Source organism: Canis lupus, chromosome 10, assembly GCF_048164855.1.
Source record: "Canis lupus baileyi chromosome 10, mCanLup2.hap1, whole genome shotgun sequence".
NCBI lineage: Eukaryota > Metazoa > Chordata > Mammalia > Carnivora > Canidae > Canis > Canis lupus.
The window spans coordinates 46,392,069-46,419,142 of NC_132847.1; the positions used below are offsets into that span (position 1 = coordinate 46,392,069).

Below are 27,074 nucleotides of genomic sequence, written 5' to 3' on the forward strand. Positions count from 1 at the left end.
TGGAAATAGTTGCTGTTGATTTCTGGGATGAGTCCACAAATGATTATACCCATATTGCAAGAACTCTATGTCTAACCTCCTTAACTGTCCAGTGCTTAAACACCTTTCCTGACAAAGCCCATGGCTCTGAAGGCAGCCCAGTTCCTTTGTCAGCCTTCTCCCTCTGCACATTTGCTACAATCTACTCACATTTAGCTCCAATCTGCCTCTACCTACCACCTGGCAGATCCCCCTATCCTAGCCCAGAGGGCCATCCTGCTCCTTTTGTTTTTTCTTCTCTACTGTACATGTGCCCAGTTCCTTGAATCTATTCTCCTAATGTGGATTCCAGACCCCATGCCCCTGAATATGCCCCATTTAATTTTTAATGTCGTTTGTGTAATGTGATATGCACAGCTAGAGAGAATCAGATGTGTGTGGTTAGCACAGTAGGGCACTGATTACCATGGCCTGGACAGTGTGGTTTTATTTTGTTTTACTGAATATTAAGTCATTGAAAGACACAAACAGCTGTCGATGGAACCTATTTGGGTTAGAGCAAAGCCTCATTGTTCATGATGTGTGGCAGAGCGCCTAGCATGGAAAACTTTTTTTTTTAAACCAGAGAGGTGAGAACTAAAAATACTAGCCACTTATGGATCTAGAAATAGAATCAGGAAAATATTTCTTAACACAGCTTTATTTTCTGAAATAAGCACGTAGATGACATTAGTTACAAAATTATAAGGTACCCATTACCATGGAGAAAACTATAAAATAACCTTTTTTTTTCTATAGTTTGACCAAGTCTGTTTCTGCTAATATCCCCTGGCATTCCAAGCTAATGGGGAGTTGGGAAAGAGTACTTTGAATAGAGAGTTGGGAGTGGGGAGGAATGCCTTCTGAGAGAGAAAGTACCTAATAGTGGAAAAAAAGCAACCAAGCACCTGAAAAAGAAAATAACCGTGGAGCTATAGAGTAATATGGCAAGAGGACTAGTTCTTCCTTGCAATCAAAGGAGTAAAAGAGAAATGGGAAGTTTTCATTAGTTGGGACCTAGTGCTCCCCCTCCCCACCTCAGGGACATGCTTAGGCTCTAAAGTGGGGAGACTCTGTGGATACACCTAAGAAACTCTTTAGAAGCCCCAGTCAATTTGTCATGGAAATCTCTTGGCTAAGAATAATACCAACAGGATTATCATTTCTTCAAGAATTACTAGCATCAGTAACTGGAGCAGAAGATTTAGCCATAGCAACATCCTTTTGAGTATAAGCATCGGAAACAATTCTTCTTCCAAGGGACTTCCTAAGCCTTTACCAGCATAGAGTTCATAGAGTTAAGAGCTCAGGGTGATGGGATGCCTGGGTGGCTCAGAGGTTGAGCATCATCTGCCTTTGGCTCGGAGTGTGAACCCGGGGTCCTGGGATCGAGTTCCATATCAGGCTCCCTGCGAGAAGCCTGCTTCTCCCTCCACCTATGTCTGCATCTCTATCTCTGTGTCTCTCGTGAATAAATAAATACAATCTTAAAAAAAAAAAGAGCTCAGGGTGAAGTCAGGCAAATCTTGGTTTGCAACCCGGCTCTGCTATTTCCCAGCTGTGTGACCTTAAACTCTTTTAGCTGTCTTGTTTTCCCATCTGGGTGATGAAATAATATCATCTATCTTTTAAGATTGCTGCAAAAGTTTGAACAAAATAATAGGTTCATAGATTTAACATATTCTTTGGAAACTGACAAAAACATATGTTGGCAGTTCATATATTTTTTATACTTTTTTATTGTGAAATAGAGTATATATACAGAGAAGAGTACATTAAATATAAAAACATAGCTAATTAAATTATTTTTCTAAATAAATTCTTTTAAAGCAAATACCACTCAGATTTTTAATTACTAATTTTTTTAAAGATTTATTTATTTATTTATTTATTTATTTATTTATTTATTCATGATAGACAGAGAGAGAGACAAGCAGAGACACAGGAGGAGGGAGAAGCAGGCCCCATGCCGGGAGCTCGACATGGGACTCGATCCCAGGACTCCAGGATCGTGCCCTGGGCCAAAGGCAGGCACTAAACCGCTGAGCCACCCAGGGATCCCCTAATTACTAATTTTTGAATTTTTCTTTTCTTTTTAAAATTTCTCCATTTCTTTCTATCATTTCCAACTCTTAAAATTTTTAAGCTTGCCTTTTATATTTTGAACACTAAGTCTAGTTATTTTTATTTTTTTCTAGTTATTTTTAAATATTTGTTCATTCTGCATAGTCTCATTCACATCAGCTTATCAGAATGCCAGGTCAAGTGTTATCATGTGATAGACATTGTTTTTTTAAGAAATAATTTTAAGCCTCCAGTGATATTGGAAGATCCAGTATCCTTCAGAAAGGACTTTTTGTTGCTTGTACCATAGACTTTGAGGCACCAGAAATAGCCTGCCTCTACTTACAGGAATCAAGCTTTTCTGGGCCTTCCACTAGACTCAAGGCTGGACTGATAGGTTTCCCAGTCATCCTTACTCCTAGAATATGTTGTCCATCAGGGTCCAAACCTAAGCCTGAAGGGGGAGGGTTTTACTACCACCTTACTTTTGACAGAACCTGGACCCCCACTATTATCCCCTAAGCCCCACAAGGCTGTCAAAAATACTTAGCATTTTGATCATCTCTTCAATAACCTGCAAATGTTTGTGAATAACCTGAAGGGTGTGCTCATTTCTCTGGATATTGGCCCTCACCTAACTCTTGGGCCCACAACCAGTATATTTCTGGCTCTTTTATACCTTCAGGAACGTTTCTTTAACAGCGTCCAATTGAGGGGTGCCTAGTGCTAAGTCGGTTAAGCATCCCACTCACAATTTCAGCGCAAATCATGATCTCAGGGTAGTGAGATGGAGCCCTGTGTTGGGCTCTGTGCTCAGGCTGCTTGGGATTATCTCTCTCTTCTTCTCCCTCTGCTCCTCCCTCCATGTTCACTCTCTCACTCTCTCTCTCTCTTAAATCAATAAATCTTAAAAAAAAAATAGTGTCCAACTGTTCTTGTTATTTTTGTTCAGAATGTTGGTTAGAATACCTAGAGTGACATTACCAGAAGTGAAAGTCTTTGCCTTTATTAGTATGTGTTTATTTACCCAAAATAAGTTAGCCTAGTTACCAAGTAGAACTACTACTTTATTTGTACCTCCCTTAGGATACTTATCACTTCCATCCTAGGATTATAATCATTAAAAAATATATTTCTCTCTCTGCCTTCATTATATTTTTAAGCTGTTCTAGGACATAATCCATAACCATGTCTAATTCATCTATGAATTATCCCCAATTCCTGTGGATAATTCACATTAACTTTACAGGAACTGTTGAGTGAATGAATAAACTTAAATGACTCTCATTTGCACAAACTGAATACTTCTGAGAGAGAACCTCTGAATTACCCTAAATTATGTAATGGTCATCTCAGAAGAAGTAAGAAGTAGACTATAATTCCAAATATCAATTGTGATTTGCATTAACAAGTTTCCCTAAGCCTTCGTATGATAAGCAATTGCATACCTGCAGAAATAAATATGAATATTAGGATATAACAAATGATAGCTTGGATACCCCCAGGGTGCAGTTTCAATATTGATCTGCATATTTCATTCAGTATTAACACATGTGACTGAAATTGTGTAGCCACTGTTCTCATTAAAATTCATAAATTCCCTCTGGAATTCATGGCAGCCATCTGGCCAAATACTGGCTTCTTACATTTGAAATGCAATTGCACTGAAGTCACTGAATCTCTCAATCAATTACAAAAGATCTGAGCTCTTAGGGTTTACATTGATTGGCCACCATTTTCCTAATGGAGTCATAGCCTCTGTAATTACCTATTTGACAGGAGAGATGCCCGCTTTCTGAAGGCTATACATCCTAGCTATTCATTTACCTAAAACGTTAGTTGGCAGCCCTCATAAGAGCATCAACTACCTAGTGTGATTAGAGTTAATGTAAGTGTAACAGAATGATGTTCTCATTCCATCTCCACTTACTGCATATGGTTACCACATATTATTCTCTAACATGGATTGCATTTTCAAAGTAACTTCAACGTACATTTTTATTTTATAATTCATCAAGAGCCAAAATTTATGCATTTGCACACACCTTCATATGTATAGCCATACTCAGAAAGCGCTATTTGATTCAAAAAGCTGAAATCCCTTTTTCCAAATATAGAAAAACTTCTGGCCCTCAAGACATGAAATGTATTTGATCACAGCTTTTTAAGGGACATAAGAAAAAGTAATTAAGACTCTCCCCCTCACACACATACTTCCTTAATATATTGGAAGAAGTGGAAAGAATACTACTATTGGATTCAGACACAGTTCGGATTCCAATGTCAGTAAAACCACGAGTTGCCTGCATGATATAGGTTAAATTTTTAAATCTTTCTGAGCCTATTTCTTCATTTATAACATTGAGATATTAATATTATAACCATTATAATGTTTTAATTTAATAATTATATTTTATTTTAATAACTATAATGTTGTTATAATAGCTTATTATAACATTTCAGCAGGATTGAAGTAACAAAATAAAGGCCCTAGCATAATATCTTTGTATTAGTCAGATTTTCTTAAGTAAGGAAGCTACAGCTATCTTAAAATCTCAATGGTTTACAATAGTAAACATTTGTTTCTTGCTCAAGAATCTTCATGCTATCTGTGGCTCTGCTGAATGGATTTAAGCTCACCTGGCCAATTGAGTTGCTCTTCACGCCAGTTTACAGTCTGGGTTCCAATCTACTCCATGAGTCTCTGTATCCAGGATTCAGGATGAAAAACAATGCCTACCACAGGCACAATCTACTCATTGTGGAGAGCAGAAGTGCAAGATGGCTGAAGGCATTTTCTTGGACCTCACATACCATGGCTTCTCTCCTCTTTGTATGTGATAGCAAGCCACTTGGGCAACTCCAAAGTCAGTGTATTCTTCTCACAAGGGAACCTGTGCCCAGGACGGAAAAGAAAGAAAATTATGAATGAATATTCACCACAACACAATTCAATTAATGGTAGTAATTGTAATTAGCTCTTGTATGCCATTATGATGCTTCTATCTCTAAAAATATCCTGAGATCTATTGGAGGAAATAATTGAGAGGAGATGATGGCAGGTTGACTTGCACCTTGGAACCAGGCAGTTTAGGTTTCCCACTCCCTCCCCGTCCTTGGAATGTATGTAGTCTCCATACATTCCTTTCCCATAGTCAGAGCTATTTCAAGGATGCAACCTTGAGAGAGCAATGTGTTGCTTGGGATCACATGAATGGTAGATGTGTCTGAACCCAGTTATGGCCTCTATACAAACTCTTTAAGATTCTGGTAGGCAGGTTCAGAGATCTACTAGTCTTCCAGGCATCCAAGACAAGCCTTGGAAGTAAGTTCCCTTGCTTGTTGAAACCTGCAACCTACCAACCCGGAGTGTTTCCCATGACCTTTCTTGGGTTTCTTCCAGCCCTCCAAAAATGGCTGCCAGTTTTAGATGTTACCCAGGAAATCCCCAAGGGTTGTGAACCAACAAGATCTCATAGCAAATTACAGAAATATTTTTCCAGTTACTTCCAAGAGATTGAGCCTTCTTCTGATGAAGCTTTTATTAGATGACCTGAATGCCCTATCTTAAGTTACCATGGTTATTCACTCAACAGGCACGAGTAACTGAAGGAAGCCGTGTTATACCACTCACTACTTTCACAAGTACTTTTTTTTTTTAAAGATCTTGTTTATTTATTTGAGAGACAAAGAGAGAGCATGAGTGAGAGAGAGAGAGAGTGAGAGAGAGCATAAGCAGGGGGAGCAGCAGTGGGAGAGGGAGAAGCAGATTCCCTACTGAGCCTGGAACCTGAAGTGGGGCTCAATCCCAGGACTGTGATCATGACCTGGGCTAAAGGCAGACACTTAACCAACTGAGGCACCCAGGCACCTCTCACAAGTACTTTTAAAAAAAGTATACCTATTTCATTTTTATATTGTACCTATAATAAAATGTACCTAAATACATATTTATGAAAATGAGACATATATTACTTGGCTTCAGCTGCTATTTATAAGCCACAACAACCATGTTAGAGCAGACAAAATAATGCTTCTTAAAATATAATTAAAGTCTTCATTATTAATTTAGGAGTTCAAATTCTTTGTTTACCTTTCTGCCATTCCCTCTTCCCCACTGAGGGGCTACCCCACACTTTATTATTATATATTATTATTAACTAATTATTAGTTTCTGATCCCATGCTCTGAGTTGAACTTAACTTCTACCCCCTTCTATTCAGACTTTTACTTCTATTTACAATATGATTATCACACCCTTCTGAAAAGTACCTTTCCACCAATGCTAGTGGTCTCTTTAAAGCTGCTTTAATCCTAATTTTTTCTCCAATTTAAATTATTGGCTCTGTCCAGTTATCTAAGTTTCTGAGACCCTTCTCTCCCTCTGTCTTTTGAGGGGCTTTAAACTGCCTCACCAGGGAGAGGTCTACCCTCCTACCTAAATATCCTAAGAACAAGAAACTTGGGAAATCATACTGGAATTCCGCCTACCATATCAGTTAAAAAGATCATTTCTAGAATAGGGATAATGTAGCATAATGTATTCTTTAAACACAGAATCATAGATTTCTAGTCTCACGACTGGAAAATACCTTAAATGTGCACCAGAACAACCTCCCAACCAATGCAGGAGCTTTTCTATAGATGAAAGGTCATCCAGTCTTGGCTTCAATATTTATACTGATGACAATGCTCATTTTTTTCTGAACCAGGACATTTAAATTTTAAAACTCTGTCATGAATATAGAAAATTCTCTTCAATCTCTATCTCCATAACTCCTCATTTAGTTCTTCTCCCTGGAAAAATTTTGAACTGAAAATAATCCTTTCAGACAAAAGTCCTTTAAACTTAAAAATCAACCACCATTCTTTCTCTTAAGAGGGACAATTTAAGTATTCTGTTCTCCAGGATAAATATTCTAGCTCTCATATGGTGCCATTCCACATATTTTACCATCCTGGTCACCCACCTGTATATTTATCCCTAGTTGTTAAAAACCTCTTAAAACATGATCCTCACACCTTGACCAAATAATATTATATCATGAATATCAATGCAGAGTATAAAGCAGAGTAGCTCAACATTAGGAAATCTTTAACTGTAATTAATATACAATATAAAAGGCTAAATAAATCACATGAATATTTTTCAATAGATATAAAAATATATCTGATAATTCTCCCTTTTAATAAATACAGAGAAAATAGAATAAAATAATTCCTTTTTATCTGTTGAGGAACATCTTTTTCTAAAATAAAAACAATTAAAAAATTATTTTTTATTGAACAGAGAATACATACCCCACAATTCACTTTTAAAATGAATAATTTTAGGGGTGCCTGGATGACTCATTTGGGTTAAGCATCCAACACTTGATGTCGGTTCAAGTCGTGATCTCAGGGTCCTGATATCAAGCCCCTGCTTAAGATTCTCTCTCCCCCTGTTCAAATGCATGCATGCACCCACTCTTTCTCTCTAAAATAATTAATTAATAACAATGTGAATAATTTTTAATTAAGGACAAAATAAGTATGTTACTATTGTATAGTGCTCTTTGGAGAGTTCTGGGACATCCAGTAAGGATTAAAACTAGTATTATCAAGTAAGTATTAGAAAGTTAAAAGATACTTATTTTTTAAAAAATCATTATACTGGGGCACCTGAGCAGCTCAGTTGGTTGAGCATCCAGCTCTTTGTTTGGGCTCAGGTCATGATCTCAGGGTCTTGAGATAGAGCCTGGAGTCTGGAGCAAGGCTCCTTGCTCAATAGGAAGTTGGTTTCTCCCTCTCCCTCTGCCCCTCCCCTTGCTCACGCACACACACACACACTTTCTAAAATAAATAAATAAAATATTTTAAAAGATAAGATAATTGGGCAGCCCCGGTGGCTCAGCAGTTTAGCACCGCCTTCTGCCCAGGGTGTGATCCTGGAGACCGGGATTGAGTCCCATGTTCGGCTCCCTGCATGGAGCCTGCTTCTCCCTCTGTGTCTCTGCCTCTCTGTGTGTGTGTGTCTCTCATGAATAAATAAATAAAATATTAAAAAAAATAAAATAATTATGATATACCTAGAAATTACTTTTAAACTGCTAACATTTTTAAAATAATAAAACATTAAGAAGCACATCAATATAAGATGATTACACCAAAAAAAATGATACTTGGTACATTGGTATAGACAGAAATCAAGCAAAATGAAAAAGATAAATGTTTCACTCAGAACTGCAAAGAAAGAAAGAAGGAAGGAAGGAAGGAAGGAAGGAAGGAAGGAAGGAAGGAAGGAAAGAAAGAAAGAAAGAAAGAAAGAAAGAAAGAAAGAAAGAAAGAAAGAAAGAAAGAAAGAATTAAAGAGATATGTATAACCAACCCAGATGAAGAAAAAGGCAACATAAAGATTAAGATAGACATATGGCAGAAGGGGGGGAGTGGGGGGAGACACATGTCGATTAGTGTATTCCAGAAAAGGAAGACTAAATGTTGGAAATATGTCTAGTCTAGCAAATTTATAGAGTTAATGGAATCCAATTAAAATCTCATCAGAATTTGTGTGTGTGTGTGTGTGAGAAACTTAGCCAAATGGTTCTGGAATTTATTTTGAAAAATAAGCAATTGAAAATATCAAGTAATATACTAAAATAATATTGACAGTGTGTAAAGGACTGGGAAGGCAGACCATAGCAGACAATAGAACATGTTACACAGAAATAATAATTAAAGCTCCCTGTCACTACAGCCTAAATAGATATATCATTCAGTGGATCAGAGAAGAAAGATCAGAAATTGGCCCACACATATATAAGAATTTTTTACGATTATACTTTAAAAACAATAGAAAATAATTATTTTAAATGTGGAACTGAAACTATTGTTTAGCAATAGGAAAATGAACAAATTAGATCCATATCTTTCTATGAAACATAAAATCATTTCCAGATGGAATAAAAATTTAAATATAATAAAATCAAACCATCATAAAATTAGCATACCATAATGTGCTATTATTTATCAGATCTCAGGAGAGATGATAATTTTCTTCACATTATGACAGAAGAAATTGCAAAAGAAATAACTGGAGAGGAAAAAATAGTTACATGCAAGAAGATGCCCTGGCAACATTAACTATGGAAATAAATTATTGAAAATAAAATGTGTGTGAGAACAGGGTATAGTTAAGTAAATTATTTTATTTCAATGTGTTAGAACTGCATGCAAGTATTTGTAAATGATGATCATTAAGGGTAGATGAAATTGAGAATGTTTATGATATAATGTTAAATGAAATATGACAAAATTGTACAGCTTTTGAAGACCATGTATATTATTGGTAAATTCAAGAGACGATACCTTAAATCATCAGAGAATAAGGTCTTTCGGTTTGTCCTAGGAATTAGACAAATGGTTTAATCTTTCTGATTCCTAATGTCTCATTAATAAAATGGGGTTATTTCCTGTCATTGTGAAGATTCCATGAGATAACATAATTAAGTGATTTGGCTCGTAGCCATTGATCAACAAATGTTATAATTAGGGAAGATCAAGTATTTATCTTTCAAAAATGTCCTTAAAATTGTAAAACTACGACTTACACTACCTCAAAAAATTCTAAGTGATAACCACAACTATCCAAATATCATCGAAGCAAATTAATGCTGGGGGATCATAAATCCCTTACTCTCTACCATGCATTCTACTCACAGTGCTTCAAATTTCCCAGCAATCAACCCAATAAAAGCAGTTATAAAAATTCCAATGCTGGCATGTCTGAGCAAAGGATTAAAACCTTCCCCACCTGTGTGAGGGTCTGATCTTTGATTCACTGCCTATTTGTTCCCTTGGAAATGAAAAAAGATGGTATGTGTCACCTAGTTATTAGACAACAGTGGTCAGGACGAATAACAACCCCAGAGAGAGAGAGACTGAATCTAATCTAATCTGGGAGAACTATAAATCCCTGGTGTGACACCAGACTTTGGGCTTCTCTGAATGTGGTGACTCTGGTCTGTCCCCTGTGGGGACTCTGGAAGCTAAACCTATGGAGATGTCACAAGAGATTCTGGTGCCTGTCTTTTAAACCAAGACAGCTGCCCAATGTGGATTTCATTGCCTTGTAAGTGAGTGGATCATGGCAGCTGTGAAGACTGTTGTACGGACTGCTTCAAGGACTCTAGCTGTGGCTTCGTCCTACATCCTCTGATTAGGCTGATGTCAGGGATAGCCTGAGAGGGTCTGCTGACTCTGAATGCTTCGTTAAATCTAAGTCAATCCCTGGTGGGTGTTGCAGCAAGAAAAAGAAGAATCACATCTATCTTTGAAGTGAGATAGAATGTTTGCTGTAAGCTAAAAAAAATGTCAAGTGTTACTTTATAGATAACTACATGTTTTGAAGCATATACGAAGCAGAAGGCAAAAATAATTTACAGAGATGGGACAGCAGGGACAAAATTAAGAAACTTCTTGGGGGAAATGCTTATAGAGAATCTCCAGAAACCGGTTATTGAAAACTTCACAGGCTTCTGGACACATTCTGTGTCTATCCCCCACCTGAATCCCTGAGGGCATCACACAGGACTCTGAGCAGGGGCTCATCACAGAGCAATAGCACTCTTGGGAAACTCTGTGCAACACAAAGAGCTACTCCTGGTGGCTTTCTCGAAACAGCCTCAGACAGACTGTCCTCATGCTTTATGCAGTTTTGTGTAAAAGGCCAGCATACAAGAGTCCAATTTCTCTCAAGAGAAAGCAGGGCTGAGACTCAGTGGGTGGCTGAAGTAAAAAACCAGTGTGTGCTTTCCTTTGGTGAATGAATAATTAATACATAATAATCATAATAATAATTTCTATTCTTGTTATACAGTTCTCTTGGTCTCTCATCTACCTCTAGAGGAGAGAGCGTTTAACCTGAAACATTACAGAAGGACAAGGTTTCAATGGTCTCATGTGCAAGAGAACAGGGGCCTTCAGGACAAGGTGACTCAGATAGAAATAGCCTGAAGGGACTTGTGTCTGGTGTGAGGAGGGTAGTGGGAGATGAGACGTGAACAAAAGCTGAGCAAAAAAAGAAGGTAAGCAGTGGAGAGCTAGCAAAAGTTCTTCAGCAAATAAAGAGCATAGTCAGAACCAGAATTTACTACCTGCTCTGAAAACAATGTGAATGGAAGGGGAGAAATAAGGGAAATTCATGCAGCCTCCTTTTCAGTCTATGAAAGCTATTTCATAGAGCTTGCATAGAGCACACTGTATATTCAAAATAGTGTTAGGATTATCAGTCAGGTTTCCCCAATCTTTGCCTTGAGTCTAACTGAGACCTGCAAGCCTTAGACTCCAATTGCCCGAGTTTGAAATCTGTCTTCCAGAACTTCCACACTGTGTATCCTCAAGCAAGTTATTCAAGCTCCCTGAGCCTTGGTGAGCACATTTAGGTGCCACAGGCACCAATATACCTACTACCTCACCAGGTTGGAGGACACAGTGAGTGAACACAGGTAAAGTCCCGACAGAATGTCTGGCATCTGCTATTTGATAAATAGTAGCTATTGTTAAATGCGAGATGGATGTCATGTAAGTTCAGTTCTAATCATTATGGCCCAGCTTCATGGCTTTTCCCCATCTTCACATCTTTGGAGCATATTAACCACCTCTTCCGTATTTCTGTCTTCCTGTGTCTTGCGTGATGTGCCTCTAGAGAGCTCCTCACCCCAAGTTAGCACCAACTGGTTAACAATCTGGGCACAATTTTCCCACCAGATATAAGTTCCATTTGTCTGTACAATATTGATCCACCTTACCCACAAAAAAACACCACAAAATTCTTTGTCAATGGCTTTGCAAATTAAAAATAGAAAGATTTTTTTTTATTTAGACATCAGTAAATGAAATCATTTTTTGCGGTGTGACTTGTTCTAATGACCTTTTAATGATGTCTGGAGACCAGTGCTTTTTCTTTTTAAGTCTTCCCAAATCTCTGAATACTCCAAGAATTTTAACAAAGTCAGTTAAAATCCACCTATACTGTTACTGTCCATATTCCTCAAAGCAGAGTTACATTCATATTCTATATCATGCTCTTACTCAGACATCCGTAGTAATTATTTCTGTACTAAATAGAGAGGCAACTGTGGGAACACTGAAGGGATTAGATCTAACTCATCATTAAAATAGTTGTGTTAAGAGGGTTAATTCTAGCAGGCCTAAAATTGGCCTGAGCTTGGTCAAGACGTGAAATGTAGCTTTTAAGAATGTTGTTTTGGAGCAAGTTTTTGGGGGCGGTCTGAAGCATTAGTATTGCTTATTAATTGGCAGAAGATTGAAGGTTTGCCCAGTTTTGGTAGGACTCCCAGAGGACTCTGACACTGGGTCTCATCATATAGCAATAATGTGCCTACATATCCAGCATGGGCATAAGAACCCCACTTGAGACTCCATCTTGGGCTTTCTGATTATGAGGTGTTTCATGCTCACGGTAACAAGTTCCTGATCTGAGAGAGAAGGCACATTTGATATGACCCTGACTTCTCTAAAGTTACTATGAAGCAGTCTCTGGTTGCAATGAACATACTGCTATTCTGATACAATATGTTATTGCTATTGTGTGTCCTTTTCTGGCAACAAACTGTAAATTCAGAAGTATTATCATTTGGGGTCTTAGGAATTCACCATTTGCACAACAGACAAAAATAAACTGCTCCATTATTTGTCAGTAACAGATTTTTATATAATTAATAGATTCCTAAAGTAATTCCATTTGTTATTTCTATACATGGGCTAATCAGTTATGACATATACCTATTGAAATCAAGCACATACAAGGTTTAACAAAAGATAAAATACTAATCAGCCCTCACCTAGACTGTACCCCATCACAATAGTGAATTTGGAAGCAAGTAATCTCACTTACATGTAGATTGTTAAGTAAGAATGATCAGGGTCAGGACACCTGGCTGACTCAGTCAGCAGAGAATGTGACTCTTGATCTTGGAGTCATGGGTTTGAGCCCTATGTTGGATGTAGAACCTACATAAAAAAAAGAATATGAGAGACAGAGAGAGAGAGAGGGAGGGAGAGAGAGGAGGGGAAAGAAGAAGAAAGAAAAAGAAAGAAGAAAGAAAGAAAGAAAGAAAGAAAGAAAGAAAGAAAGAAAGAAAGAAAGAAAGAAAGAAAGAAGAAAGAAAGAAAGAAAGAAAGAAAGAAAGAAGAAAGAAAGAAGAAAGAAAGAGAGAGAGAGAAAGAAAGAAAGAAGAAAGAAAGAAAGAAAGAAAGAAAGAAGAAAGAAAGAAAGAAGAAAGAAAGAAAGAAAGAAAGAAAGAAAGAAAGAAAGAAGAAAGAAAGAAAGAAAGAAAGAAAGAAAGAAGAAAGAAAGAAAGAAAGAAAAGAAAAGAAAAGAAAAGAAAAGAAAAGAAAAGAAAAGAAAAGAAAAGAAAGAAAAGAAAAGAAAAAAGAAAAGAAAGACAAGACAAGACAAGACAAGAAAAGAAAAGAAAAGAAAAGAAAAGAAAAGAAAAGAAAAGAAAAGAAGACTACAGGGATAGTGGCTCATGGAGAGAGAAGAGGATTGACAAAAGATGAAGACACAATTCTCCAACACAAGAGGATAGCATATACGGAATTAAGTTCAAGTTCTAGAGCCATTATCCATACTTTTTACACGGCCCCAGGAGCAATTATGTACATTTCTGAGAATTTGTGATACAATCTAGGGTGACATATTTTGTTCAACCTCCAAGGAAATGTTCAGTTAGAAATTTCAATTTAAATACTAGGAATTATGAAACTTCTTTTCTTTTAAAAGTTTTTATTTATTTACTTATTTATTCTAGAAAGAGCGTGCGCGCGCGCGCACACACACACACACACACACAAGAGAGAGTGGGAGGAGGGGCAGAGAGAGAGGAAGAGAATCTCAAGCAGGCTCAGTGCTGAGCTCAAAGCCTGATGTGGGGCTCAATGACCCTGAGACCATGACCAGAGCTGAAATCAAGAACTGGACACTTAACCAACTGAAACACACAGGCATCCCATGAACCTTATTTTATTTTCTTCATGGCACTTATTACTACTTAAAATTATCTTAATTACAGGTTTTACTTGTTATGTGTTTTCCCACTAAGTTGGAAGCTCTTTGACAAGAGAGAACTTTAATATCATACTCACCAAAGTACCCCTAGTGCCAAGAATAAAGTTTAACACATTGTAGATGACAAAAAAAGAAAAATAAAAAACCCACTTCATTTATTAAGTGTTCATTATGCTCTAGACATTGTTATTGGTGTTTTGCATTTTACACACACACACACACACACACACACACCACTAAGTATATGTCACATCCATATAAAGTAGCTACCACCTCAAACCTCATTTTATAGATGAGGAAAGCAAGGCACAGAAGGTTTAAGTAAATTGCTCAAGGTCACACAGCTAATAAATGGCAGAGTCATTTAAACTCAGACAGTCTGGCTCCAGAATTCAGCCTCTTAGAAATTTCCAAAAAGAGAAGCTAAATATCCAGATCATCTTTAAAAATCACTTATTAATCTTCACTAAATAGTTAAGTGTTTTATTTTCTTAAGTTATTAGAAATTCAAGTATCAAAACCTAAATTCTACCAAGGTAAGCAAACTCCTTTCCAAAAGAAAGCAGATCAAGAATCCCTCATAACTTCAGATGCTTCAAGTAATTCCAATGTCACCTCTGAGAGGAATTTATTTGTGTCATACAAACAGAAGCAGGTGGCCCGGTGCAGGTGTTGTCATGTTTGTGGAGCTTTAATGAGGATGTGAGAGTTTACTGGGGAAGAGAATAACAAAAATGAGGTGTTTCTTTCCCTCCATCTCTAGCTCAGCTGAGGGGAAAAAGACTAGCCACATTATAGTAATACACATGACAGAAATAGACAATAAACTGTTTCTTTTAAGTTAAAAAGAAAACTTTGCATAATTAAAAGAACCTTTATTGGTAGAGGAAAGAAGAGACTGGCAATGGGAATCATAAGATGTAAAATCATAAATGTTAATTCTAGAGAGAGGATCAGAATATCCCAAGAAGACTTGGATTTGTTTCTTACCGTATTGAACAGGTTCACCTCACAAAAAGAATGGCGTGTCTCTGAATTTATTTTCCCAGTTCAATTCAATTTTAAATTAAAGTATTACTATTTTTAAAAACCTACCAATTGTCCTTAAATACCCTACAGTGTAGGTTATCCCAGATCTATAACTGATTTTTTGCTTCTCAAATTCTTATACTAAAAGGAAAATTTATATGGAGTTGAGGAAAGGATTAAGCATTTCCAAATAACAAAAAAGAATCTTTAGGAATGAAAAAGAGGGTTCCACTCACTTTTGGTGGCTTTTCCTTTTTTATTTCAATGTAATAAGAATGAAGTCATTTGTCGCCAATGTCTTGGGAAAGGAAAGGAGACTCCAAGTAAATATGACTCTGAGTTTATGTTTTGAGCTTCTTGTACTGCTCCAAAATAAAAATGAAAAATAAAATACTTAAAATTAAAGACATACATAGGTCCCTCAAATAAGATATACAGTACGTTGCACCAGAAATAGAATAGAAATCCTAAGCAGGGCTGAAGCCAAGAGCCTGCTGGGCTCCAGGTCTGTAAGCTGACAGAAGTAACTATACTTGATTTGATACTATATTTGATTCCTGCATTGCTGCAAAATAACAGGAAAACAGAGAGAATCACTGGCTTTGAGGGCTAGAGCAGGCTCACCTCATAAAGAAGGCTGAATTGACGTTCCCAGTGGTTCTAAGATTAAAGATGGTTGGAAACTACTGTGTTAAAACTCACATACAAAGAGCAACAGACAAACTGCTTTCTGGTCTAGGGGGTGCATCTTCCTTAAGACCAACAACAAAACAGAATAGGAGCCTGAACCATCACTATGAGAGTGAGGAACTGGAAAATTAGGTAAATGTAAATACCCACCTGCTAGATAAGGGAAGGTATGTGGTTGGAGCAGAAAAAACTTTTAAAAAGAAAAAAAAAGTATGTAAAAGCCCTAAACTTAGCAATAAGAGATAAATTCACCCCCAATAAAATGGAAATAACAGAGAAACCTCAGAAAAGGTCTTAAAATAAATGAAAGGGAGAATATATAAAAATTATCAAAACTATAAACTGAAAACAGGGAGATGGTAATCAAGAATAGACATATATAAAAATTAGACTGTTAGAAAACTCACTATTAGTATGGCTATTTTAAAAACTTAATAAGGGAAATAAATTCTAGCTATTTATCCTACATATCAAGTAGAGTAGTATCAGTTAAAGGTACTCTGTGAAGTTTAAGATGTATACTGTAAGTTCTAAAGCAACTTCTAAAATAATAAAAAATTCTAAATAATAAGCCAAAAAGATAAAATAAAATAATAAATAATATTCAATTAATCCAAAGTAAAGCAGTAAGAAAAAGAAAAACATAGAATAGGTGAAGCAAAAAGAAAATAAACAGCCAATTGGTAGATTTAAACTCAGCCATTTAAATATTTACATTAAATGTAAATGGTCTAAACAACCCAAGTCAGACAAAGGCATCAGATTGCATAAAACGCAAGACTAAGATAACTGCCAATGCTAAGAATCTCAAAATAATTATACTTTATAGAAGAAGCCATTCAAAGTAGAATGCATAATATATGATAACATTTACATAAAATTCTAAAAAAATACAAGCTAATCTATGGTGAGAGCAGATCAGTGGTTGCCCAGGAAGAAGGCAGTGGTGTCATGAAGGGAAGAATTACCAAGGGGCACAAGAAAATTCAGGGAAATGATAGCTGTGTTCATTTTCTTGACTTAGGTAATGGTTTCAGAGATCTATTCATATGTCAATTTGTACATTTTAAATATGTGCAATTTATTTTACTTGTACTTTACCTCATTAAAACTGTTAATAAATGAATGAATGAATGAATGAATGAATGAATAATAGATAGGATGTTAGTAGATAGATAGATAGATAGATAGATAATAGATAATACACTGACAGTGCAATATTATTATCAGGTAAAACAAAGGCAAAATGCATTAACAGATTTAGAGTAATATTACATAAAAATAAGACAGAAATTCACAAACTAAATATAAAACTATAGATAGATACGCATCTAGGAACATATTTCTAAATATATTAAGCATAAACTGAATATTAGAAGAAATTATTAAATTCACAAATACAGTGGGATAACTTAAAATATATACCAGAAACTAATAGATCAATTATTAACTAATCCAACAAATTTAATTTAGAACACATTTTGAAAAATAGATCAGATAATAAATCACACATAGAAAAACTCAACCAAAATAAATACATTAGTGATCTTTTCTAATTCTAGATGCTACTCATAAAAAACAACAAAAACACACTCTTAGAAAAGATAAATTAACTTTTAGATATTTAAAAAACATAGTTGAATTCATGAGTTAAAGACAAAAATATAAGAAAAAATTTTTAAATATTCTGAAATTAGTTTAAAAAAAGAAAGCCCCTATTTCAAAATTCTACAATGCAGCCAAAGAACTTTTTGGAGAAAATATATAGTTCTAAATGTATTCCTTAAAAAAAAAATAGTGACAGTAAATCAATTTAACATTTAAATCAACTACCAAGAAAAGATATTAAAAGTTAATCTGGTAAATATAGAAGAAAAGAAATTAGGAAAATAAAAGCAAAAATTTAAGAAAATAACAATTTTTTAAGAGTGATTTTTTTTTTCTATCAAGACCAATAATACGTGCAAATTTCTGGGAAGGTTGATCAGAGGTAAAAGAAAAAGATAAAAATATACCAGGGGATTAAAAAGATTAAAAAGAGCCATAAGGTAATGGAGCTCAGCTGGCTCAGTCTTCAGAGCATGCAGCTCTCAAGGTTGTAAATTCAAGCCCCACATCGGGTATAGAGATTATTTAAAAATAAAAATATTTTTTAAAAAGAGCCATAAATTATAATTAAAAGATATTTAATAATAGTATTACTACAAAAAACAAGTCAAAAAATTTAAAACTTGATAATTTTTAATAAAAATATACATTATATAAATTAAAATATTTTAAAACCTGATTTTAAAAATCACAAAGAATGGAGTGAAAGTAAAAAATATCTCTTAACAAGAAGCCAGTAGGCCTAAAATAGTTTTCCAGAAATAGGTCATCTTTGGTTCATAAAAATCAATTCAAAAAAAAATGGAAAAATAAGAATCACAACATGAACTATAGAACAAAGAAGGAAAACTAGTCATTTCAGTAAATGCAAAAAAAAGGAAATTGCTGACATAAATAGTAAGTTAGGCTTGAAATGAAGTATCCTTAAATTTCCAAGGGGTCTCAATCTCAATCTCAATCTGGTTACAAAGGGTAACCACATATTAAATGATGAATATATACAACTTATCCCATGAATAGTAAGAGTAGGCAAGGATGTTTGTTTTCACAACCAGTAGTCAATATGTATTTAAGTTCCTAAACAATAAAAAAAAAAAGAAAGAAAAAAAATTGAGGGGAGAAAAAAAGAGAAAACATTGTCATTATTTGTAGTCAAAAAATCATATACATAAAACTACAAGAAACTTCATAGAAAATTATTAGAAATAGTTATATAAAATTGCTAAATATATCATCAATACAAAAATATCAAGTGTTGCATATTCCCAATTGTCAATTTTTTTAAATCAGCATAAAGGTTTTAAGATAAAATCACATATAACTCTCAAAAATTAAAACAAAAAGCAAAAGATTATTTTTTTTTAATGGGAGAAAAGTGAGTAAGTACAAGGGTCAAGCCAGGATCACAGACATGTGGCTAATAGAGGTGATAAGAAGACAGAGCTAAGATAAGGGTAGGGAGGAAGTTATCATAAAGAAAAGGAAAGTGGAAAGATTCTCAACACTGAAGGAAGTATCCAAACAGAATAGGACCATGGATCGTCTCAAACAATGTTTGAGAGACTCAGAATGAAAACACGCCACCTCAGGATTATAGAAACCAGAGATTATGAGAAACTTTCTAAACTTCTGGGTGGAGGGAGAGTACAGAGGCTGAATTTCACAAATAAAGAATCAAGAATCAGAACATCAGGCTCAGGCTTTTTAACAATGACAAAATGAAATCTTAAAGGCAGGAAATGGATACCTTATACATTCCAAGGTAAAAAATATTTCTGATTTGACTTTTATATTCAGGCAAACTGTAAGTCAGTTGTGAGGTTCACCACTGGAGGATGTGTTCAGACAACATACGGTAGTCAATCAAACATCAGTGTACTACTATACTACACTGTAGTAGAAAGGCTTTAAGAAAAGGAATGAGGGGATCCCTGGGTGGCGCAGCGGTTTGGCGCCTGCCTTTGGCCCAGGGCGCGATCCTGGAGACCCGGGATCGAATCCCACGTCAGGCTCCCAGTGCATGGAGCCTGCTTCTCCCTCTGCCTGTGTCTCTGCCTCTCTCTCTTTCTCTCTGTATGACTATCATAAGTAAAAAATAATAATAAGAAGAAGAAAGGGAATGAGAAAATCACACAACCGATGGATGGGGCACCTAGGTGGTTCAGTCAGCTAAGCTTCCTTTCAACTTTTGATTTCAGCTCAGGTTGTGATCTCACTCCCCCATAGGGGGAGCCCTGCCTGAGATGGGAGGCGGGGGCAGAAATCCATGCTTAGTGGGAAGTCTGCTTGAGATTCTCTTTCTTCCTCTGCCCCTCTCCCTCACTAGTGCTCTTTCTAAAATAAATAAATAAAACTTTAAAAAGAAAATTATATAACTGATGGAAATGCTGGGAAAGTGGGTTTCAGAGATAGTGTTGAATACCATCTCAGTTGCTTGCAGCCCCCAAGGGTGATTCTCAAGAACTTCCCACTTCTATGTAGACTGGATGTAACTGCCACTAGACACGAATGTCTTCTATTTTGCCTCTCAAGAGTTCCTATGAATACTTCTCTTCAGTAGACTCTAACCCAAAATTATGAGAAAAAGAATTGTGGAAAATGGAGTTTCAAGCTCCTGCCATGCAATGCAGGGGAAAATCTTTAAAAGGATGACAGTGATGTTTCCCATACAACAATCTTTCACAGGAAGAGGAAGATGTGGGACACAGAATGGGCCAACTGAAGAGAAGGGAAGGGGATTCCCAGACTTTCATGAAGAGAAATCTGAGAGGACTGCAAAATAGCAGATCCAGTAAAGATCAAAGCAAAGGATGGCCAAAAAAAAATCTAGGAATGAAATTATTGAGAGAAAAAGAAATGAGAACCTAATGGCTCACTTGTGAACAATAATCCCAATAATGTAAGCTAAACATCAGCATTCAATTTTGTATGACCAAAATCATAAATAATTCAAATGTCCAAAAACATGAATACTGAAAATTTTTGGCATAATCAGAGAATGAAATGTTATAGAGCAATGCATGAATAAACTAAACATATGTGAATTGAAATGGTTAAATCTCGCTAACATGACATTGATTATAAAAATAGCAAGCTGAAGTACATTACTTTTGATGGAAATACTTGAAACAATATCATCCACTGTTTGTGGTTACAGACATCCTAATTAACAAGTAAAAGATATGGACTGGATATTCACAAACTTTACAATGGCAGGTGGAGAGAAGAAAATAAGGACAAAAAGAGAAAGGTAATATTTTCTGATAAGGGGAATATGGAGAACCTTATATGTAGTTACTTATTTAAAAAACTATTTGAAATGAATATTACCTATAATGTACTCACCTTAGGTGGTGAGTACATGATGTTTATTGCAGTGTCCTTTATATAGTTGTTTATTGTCTCAATCAAAAACAAATATTTCAAAAAAAAAAACACAAATATTTCAAAAAGCAATTTGTCCAGCTCCTTGATCGCCACAGAAGTCATGTCTTTAGGAGATAATTCAGGAGGAATGTGGTCTTATCATTTTGTGATTAAGCAACTTAGAGACGTTTTTTCTAGTTCAGAACTTTCTGAACTAAAGTCTCATAAGGAAGTGCAGTAAACATCACTATTGGCTATTAATAGCTCAGCCTCCTACAGGGCACATCCTCCCATTAAGAACACTCTCCTCTGCCAGCATCAGAACAAGGTACTGACAATAATAACAAACATTTCTATACAATTTGCCAAGGACTTGCAGAGCTAACTTTTACTGGGTGTTTAATGTACCAGGAAGTGTTAGATGGCTTTCACATCCATTGTCTCATATGACCTCCTCAGAGCCCCTATAGCATAACATAATAAAAGAAATGCAAGCTTTAGAACAGGTGAATCAGAGTCTGAAACTTTGCTCCATCCCTTATACTCCTTGTGACCTTGGAGCTACAAAATCTCTCTGAGCCAGTTTTCTCATATATGAAACAAAGAGAATTTGTCTCTCTTACAAGTAATGGTAAGGGTCAAATAAAATGACATCTATGAGGAGCCTGGCAGGGTACTTAAGTGAGACCTCAGTGACATTTACCTCCCCATTTTACAGAGGAAGGGACCGAAGTTCTGAGGAGTTCAGAGATGTGACGTAGGCCACACAAAAATAATAGAATCAAGGCAGTGGAGAACATGGACTTTAGAGCCAGGCTACCTGGAGTCAAGTCCCAGCTCTGCCACTTACCAGCCGTGTAACTGTAGGCAGGTTGTTTCATTTCTCTGTGTCTTAGTTTCCCCATATGTAAAATGAGAACTGAAAGGGTAATTATGTCATAGGAATGTCATGAAGATTGTATAAATAAGTACTTGGAACACAACCTGACATAAGCACCATGTAATTTCATTAATAACCACTAACAAATAAGTCACTAACTCAACATATGGCAATTCATACTCCATGAAAGGAAGTGTGGAGTCACTCCTTACACTGCCCCCTAACTGCCTCAGACTGCAGGGATGGTCGTATGTGGACACTCCAGTTTTGGGGGTAGTTTGCATCTGTTATTATTGTTAGGAGGAGAATGGTGCATAAAGAAAGAGGAATAAGGTAAAGTGTCATCAACATTTTAAATTCTTACCTTCCCATGGGTTATGCTCTTTTCAGCTCTTGTGTGTGTGTGTGTGTGTGTGTGTGTGTGTGTGTGTGTGTGTGATTCAGAAGTTTCAACCATGCCAATCAGCAAGTTCATAGGGGCTAAATCTTAAGATTTAACTACAATAATAAGCTCACATGTTTGCACTGAAATATGGACCAAATCTCTGTTCCTCCATGGCATGTCCTTTTCCGTTTACCAGCAGCAGTGAGGACTAGCTGGCAGCAAGTCCCCATTACCCTCTTCCTGAAGGGCATGCATAACTTACTTAATTGCTTCACACTACAGTACACTGCTATTTAGAACCAGTCTGTTTCTTTCCGTTGTAACAGCATGGAAATAAATAAGCAATTTTCATACATTAGGAAACATAAGCATGCCAGAGTCTAATTCATACTTATGTGATTAATAAACCAGAGCACTTAGATGAAATACACAGCACCACACAAACACTCTTCCATTACAGCTGTCGTTTGAGTGCGAGATATTACCTGCAGTGGTCTCACTGCTGGACCCAGTAAACAGCCCCAGTATGGAAACTCATGGAACTTTCCTAGGGTGGACACTCTCTTTTAGGATGAAAAATGAAGGGTAAGAAATGGAGAGCCAACTTTCCTGCTTTTTAAGTGGTATTGGCTTTGCGTAAGCTATGAGCCAGCTGCATGGTTCTGAGCAAATATATTTTCTGTGCCTTGTTTATTAATGGACAGAAAAGCTAGCCTGAAAATGAAATTGATTTTATTCACTTAGGATTTTATACTCCATTGCACAACCACAACCCAGCAAATTCTTCATTAAGAGAGATAATTACTTTAATGAAGATTAAATATAATTTAAAATTCACATTTATCTTTATCTACCTAAAGCAGGTCAGAATTAACCTAAAATGGTTAGGGAAGTGGGAAGGAATGGGTTTCTCCAAAAAGTCTCCATCTGTTTATATAGAGATGGATCTGATCTGACAATCATCCCTGCCTTTTTTCCTCTTTCTCCTCTTCTCATTTCATCCATTAGTGTCTCCCACATCAAGCTCAAATCAGACCTTCTGCTTTCTAATAATCCTAATTCTAGAGTGTTTGGCAGAGGCAGCAGGATAGCAGCAATTAATAACTGGGATGTTCAATGACCTATGAAAAGCTGTATCTATGATGGGCATATGAGGGGGGAAACATTAAGATCAAAGAAGTGGCAGGTTGGTTTTAGAAATATCCTCCCTCCTTGTGACAGAGTGTTTCTATTCCATCTGCCAATGATAGGAAGCCAAGAACGATATTAAACTGATTGGTATTACTCATCATTTCATGTGGTGTTAGAATTGCTTCTCATTAATGGCATTTGAGTATTATTGTGGTAAGAGCTTAGGAGACTAAGGAGAAGAAGAAGAAGAAGAAGAAGAAGAAGAAGAAGAAGAAGAAGAAGAAGAAGAAGAAGAAGAAGAAGAAGAAGAAGAGAGAGGAGGAGGAGGAGGAGGAGGAGGAGGAGGAGGAGGAGGAGGAGGAGGAGGAGGAGGAGGAGGAGAAGGAGTTGTTGTTGTTGTTGTTGTTTAGCTCTTAGCTTCCCCTATTATCAAATGTATGACTTCTTAACTTCTCTGAGTCTGGAACTCTTCATTTGTAGGATGAGGCTAATATTGCACACCTCAAGTTCAAAGATCTAGAGCACCTGGCATTAAGTAATACTCATAAATGTAATATACTGCTTTTGTATCATAAGATTTCTTCTAAAAGCTCCAAAACACTATACCAATGACCCAATTATCCCTAGGTGACAGCAGCACTTGATTCTGCAGAAGAGACCAGTGAGTTTTGCCCAAGGCTCTTGCTGTTCCTGACCTAAGAGGTGGCACAGGGAAGGACAGGCTCATCAGACCCCCTGGTGCAGACAGTCACAGCCCTGAGTGTTGAATTGTTCATTTTCCAGGGAGAAAAACTAAGTCTAGTTTATTGGGAAGATACAACTGGCTTTTAGATGCAGTATTTTAAATAATAGCTCTCATTTACTGAATACCAAAGGGACATGAAACATTACATACATTGTCTTATTTAATTAGTGTGACTATATAGTTTGTCATCCAAATCAGGATCCTTTCAGAGTTGAGGGGAACACTATAAACATAATTATTTACATCAAGACAATAAGCGTAAACCGGGGTGGTCTTGGGCAAGCTGACTGTATGGATGCCCCACATTTAGTCCATGTAATCACTCAATGAGATATTCCCTATTTTACAGAAGTTAACTATGCTTCGGAGTGGTTAAAAGCAACAGGCCCGAGGACATACACACTACCAAGTGGCAGACCCATGGTTGGAACCTCAGCCTGTAAGACACTAGAGCGTCTTCCTTTTAACATACTCCCTCCTTGAAACCCTTTCGTCATGATATCAGCTGCCAAATAACAGCATTAATTTTGTTTTGAAACCTTGCCCTTATTGAGTGAATAACATATTTCAAGTTCTGGGTCATGCCTTCCAAATGCTATCAAAAAAAGAGGGCAAAATGGGTGAAGAGAAAGCAAAATGATGCCAGTAAAAGCAGTCCTATCCTAATGAGTATCCAGATCTTTCTGACACAGCACAACCTGAATACCAATGGCCTGAGCTAACGCTTATGCAAGCATGGAGAATGACAGTCAACAGAGCCAGACATCAATAAGCCTCTTTCCCCACATGCTGGTCTATATTTTCACACACCCAATGAGTTCCTTGATCTAGATCAATTCACTGTTGATATTTAGTGATCTGCAATCACAAATAAATTTGATTTATTTCTGTAATATGCCAGGAGCTCTTCTTCCCCCCCCCCCCCCCCAGAGCTTAATAGATATAAAAATGTAGAGGGATGATCAACATTCAGGTCTCTCCATAGTGTTTCTGTAGGTGAACTGGATGGGTGCCACATGCTTGTCGTTTAGCCCACCTGCCAGTCACTGAGCTTTCCTTGTCTCTTTAAACACTAGAAGCTGGCCATTCAGGCCTGGTTCAGAAGCTAACTGCATTGACAGAGACAAGAGAATTTACATTTTAGCAGAGAAACAACAGCTCAAATCCATCATGGATGTCAAGCATCCTCAGTCACAATCCCTAATGAAAGACCATCTTCAGAGACCAGGCATGCTCCTGATCCCAGGAGGGGGTGGCCAGTGATTCTATAAAAGATCTCCACTGGGGACACAATAAGAATCCTAAGTTAGAATTCAATTCCATTTTTCTGAAGGTATGTGACCTTAACACAACACCCAAACACTCTGAGCTTCAGATTTCCCAACAAGAAAACATTGCTTCTCAAATGTTAGTGGGAGGAACAATTACCTGTAGGGTTTGTCAAGCTTAAGGAGATCTAAATCAGTCCCTATTTGTTAAAACATATTCCAGGGGCCCTCCCTTGGAGATTCTAATTTATTAGGGCTGGTGTAGAGCCAGAGAATTTGCAATTTCTAATAAATTTCTAAGTCATGGTGATGATGATAATGTCCACAGGCCACACTTCGAGTAGTACTAAGTTGTATCAAGAATGCCAACCTCACAGTTTGTATGAAGAAAAGAAGAGACGTGCTGATCCCCAGCAGAGCTGCTGACTCATAATGTCTCTCAGTCAGCATGCACACATTGAAGAGAAGATGAACAAAAGTCTAAGAGTATTAGTAGGAATAAAAACTTGGGGACATTTACCCATTTCGAATATGCCAGGTACAAGATTTTAATTATGTCCCAAGCCTAGTTGTGATGAGATATTCTATGTGGCAATACAAGTGGGGTCCCAGTCTCAAACTGTGAACTCAACCCAAAGGCCTCCCACTTCTCTCAGGCTTGGGGTTTTTTTGTTCTTTTTTTTAGACACAAAATACTTTTTTTTTTTTTGGCTCCCAAAGTCCATTCGCCCCTTTAGGCTGAGCTGCATCTCCATGGCAGCCAAACCCCATTTAAAATCATCTTGACTCCTACTTAAAAAATAAAACATAAAGCTTCCTATTAGAAGAGCTCTTCAAGCAATAGGTGAAGTGATACTTACTTTGTTTGAAAACAGGAATCCCCTGTTGGACCAACTGTCCACCCTAGGATCAGCTGGAGTCCTTCAGTCTGTCCTTGTCTAAAGCAGCACAGTAATCAGGGAACCCACCTCCCTCCCTCTCCTCCCTCCCTCCCCGCCCTTCATTCCGGCTTCTCTCTTCACGACATTATTTAATCTCTCAGTTGCAGCTTCTTGGGATTAGCTACAGCATCTATTAATAGTTTTACTTCTGTTTACAGTTCCAAGGGGAGAAGAATGGCTCATTCCTTTTCTCCAATCTCGAAGATATGTCTTATTGCAGCAGGAGGAGGATGCCCAGGCCCCGTGAATAACCTATTTCCACAAGCATTCCACTGTAAAGATGCTAATGTGCTTCTATGCCGAATGGATCCATTTAATAGGCAGAACAAGTTGGATATAAACTCTTTAATTGCTTTCAGCACACCGATTATCTTCCTGTGTCACCTATTGTATAATGCAAAAATGTTAACAAAAGCACTTACTGAAGACATTATTGGGAATTAAAAAACAAAGAACCATCAGTTGTCACTAAATATGCCTTTCATGTTCCCAAATGAAATGCATTTCCGCACTCAAGAAATAGGATAGAAATGTACAGGCCTGCCATTGTCAGATGCAAACATCTTCATTAGATTTTGATCCAGCTGCTGCAAGATCTATAAAAAGAGCTATCAAAGCCTGCAACTCATTATTGGTTATTCCAGGAAAACTTCAAAAAACCATCCCTAAACCTGCACTGATCTTTTCTGACAACTTCCCTGGCCGGGCAGTTTGTTTGCAAGGAGTGGCATTAAAAACCTCTGCCCAGCCAGTGCCTGGAATGCCTGTGGCTGTTAATGGAGAAGCCACAATTGCAGAGCCAACCTGTATTCCTGGGCACTTGAGCTGTAAATCTCTATCACCCCCCAAAATCTCCTGTTCTGACCTAACTTTATCTCC

At 36.9% G+C, this 27,074-nt stretch overlaps 1 long non-coding RNA gene across 4 annotated transcripts in view; it reads right to left on the minus strand.

Moving 5' to 3' along the window:
- The window catches only part of LOC140641546 (uncharacterized), a 307,651-nt gene that overhangs the window by 51,484 nt on the left and 229,093 nt on the right, over positions 1 to 27,074 (minus strand). For 3 of the 4 annotated variants that reach the window (XR_012038129.1, XR_012038128.1, XR_012038126.1), the window contains 2 exons: positions 15,418 to 15,543; positions 4,723 to 4,976 (listed from right to left, as the gene is read on the minus strand). This is a non-coding gene — a long non-coding RNA (uncharacterized lncRNA). The remainder of the gene's footprint in view (positions 1 to 4,722; positions 4,977 to 15,417; positions 15,544 to 27,074) is intronic. The other variant, XR_012038127.1, reaches the window with a different exon arrangement.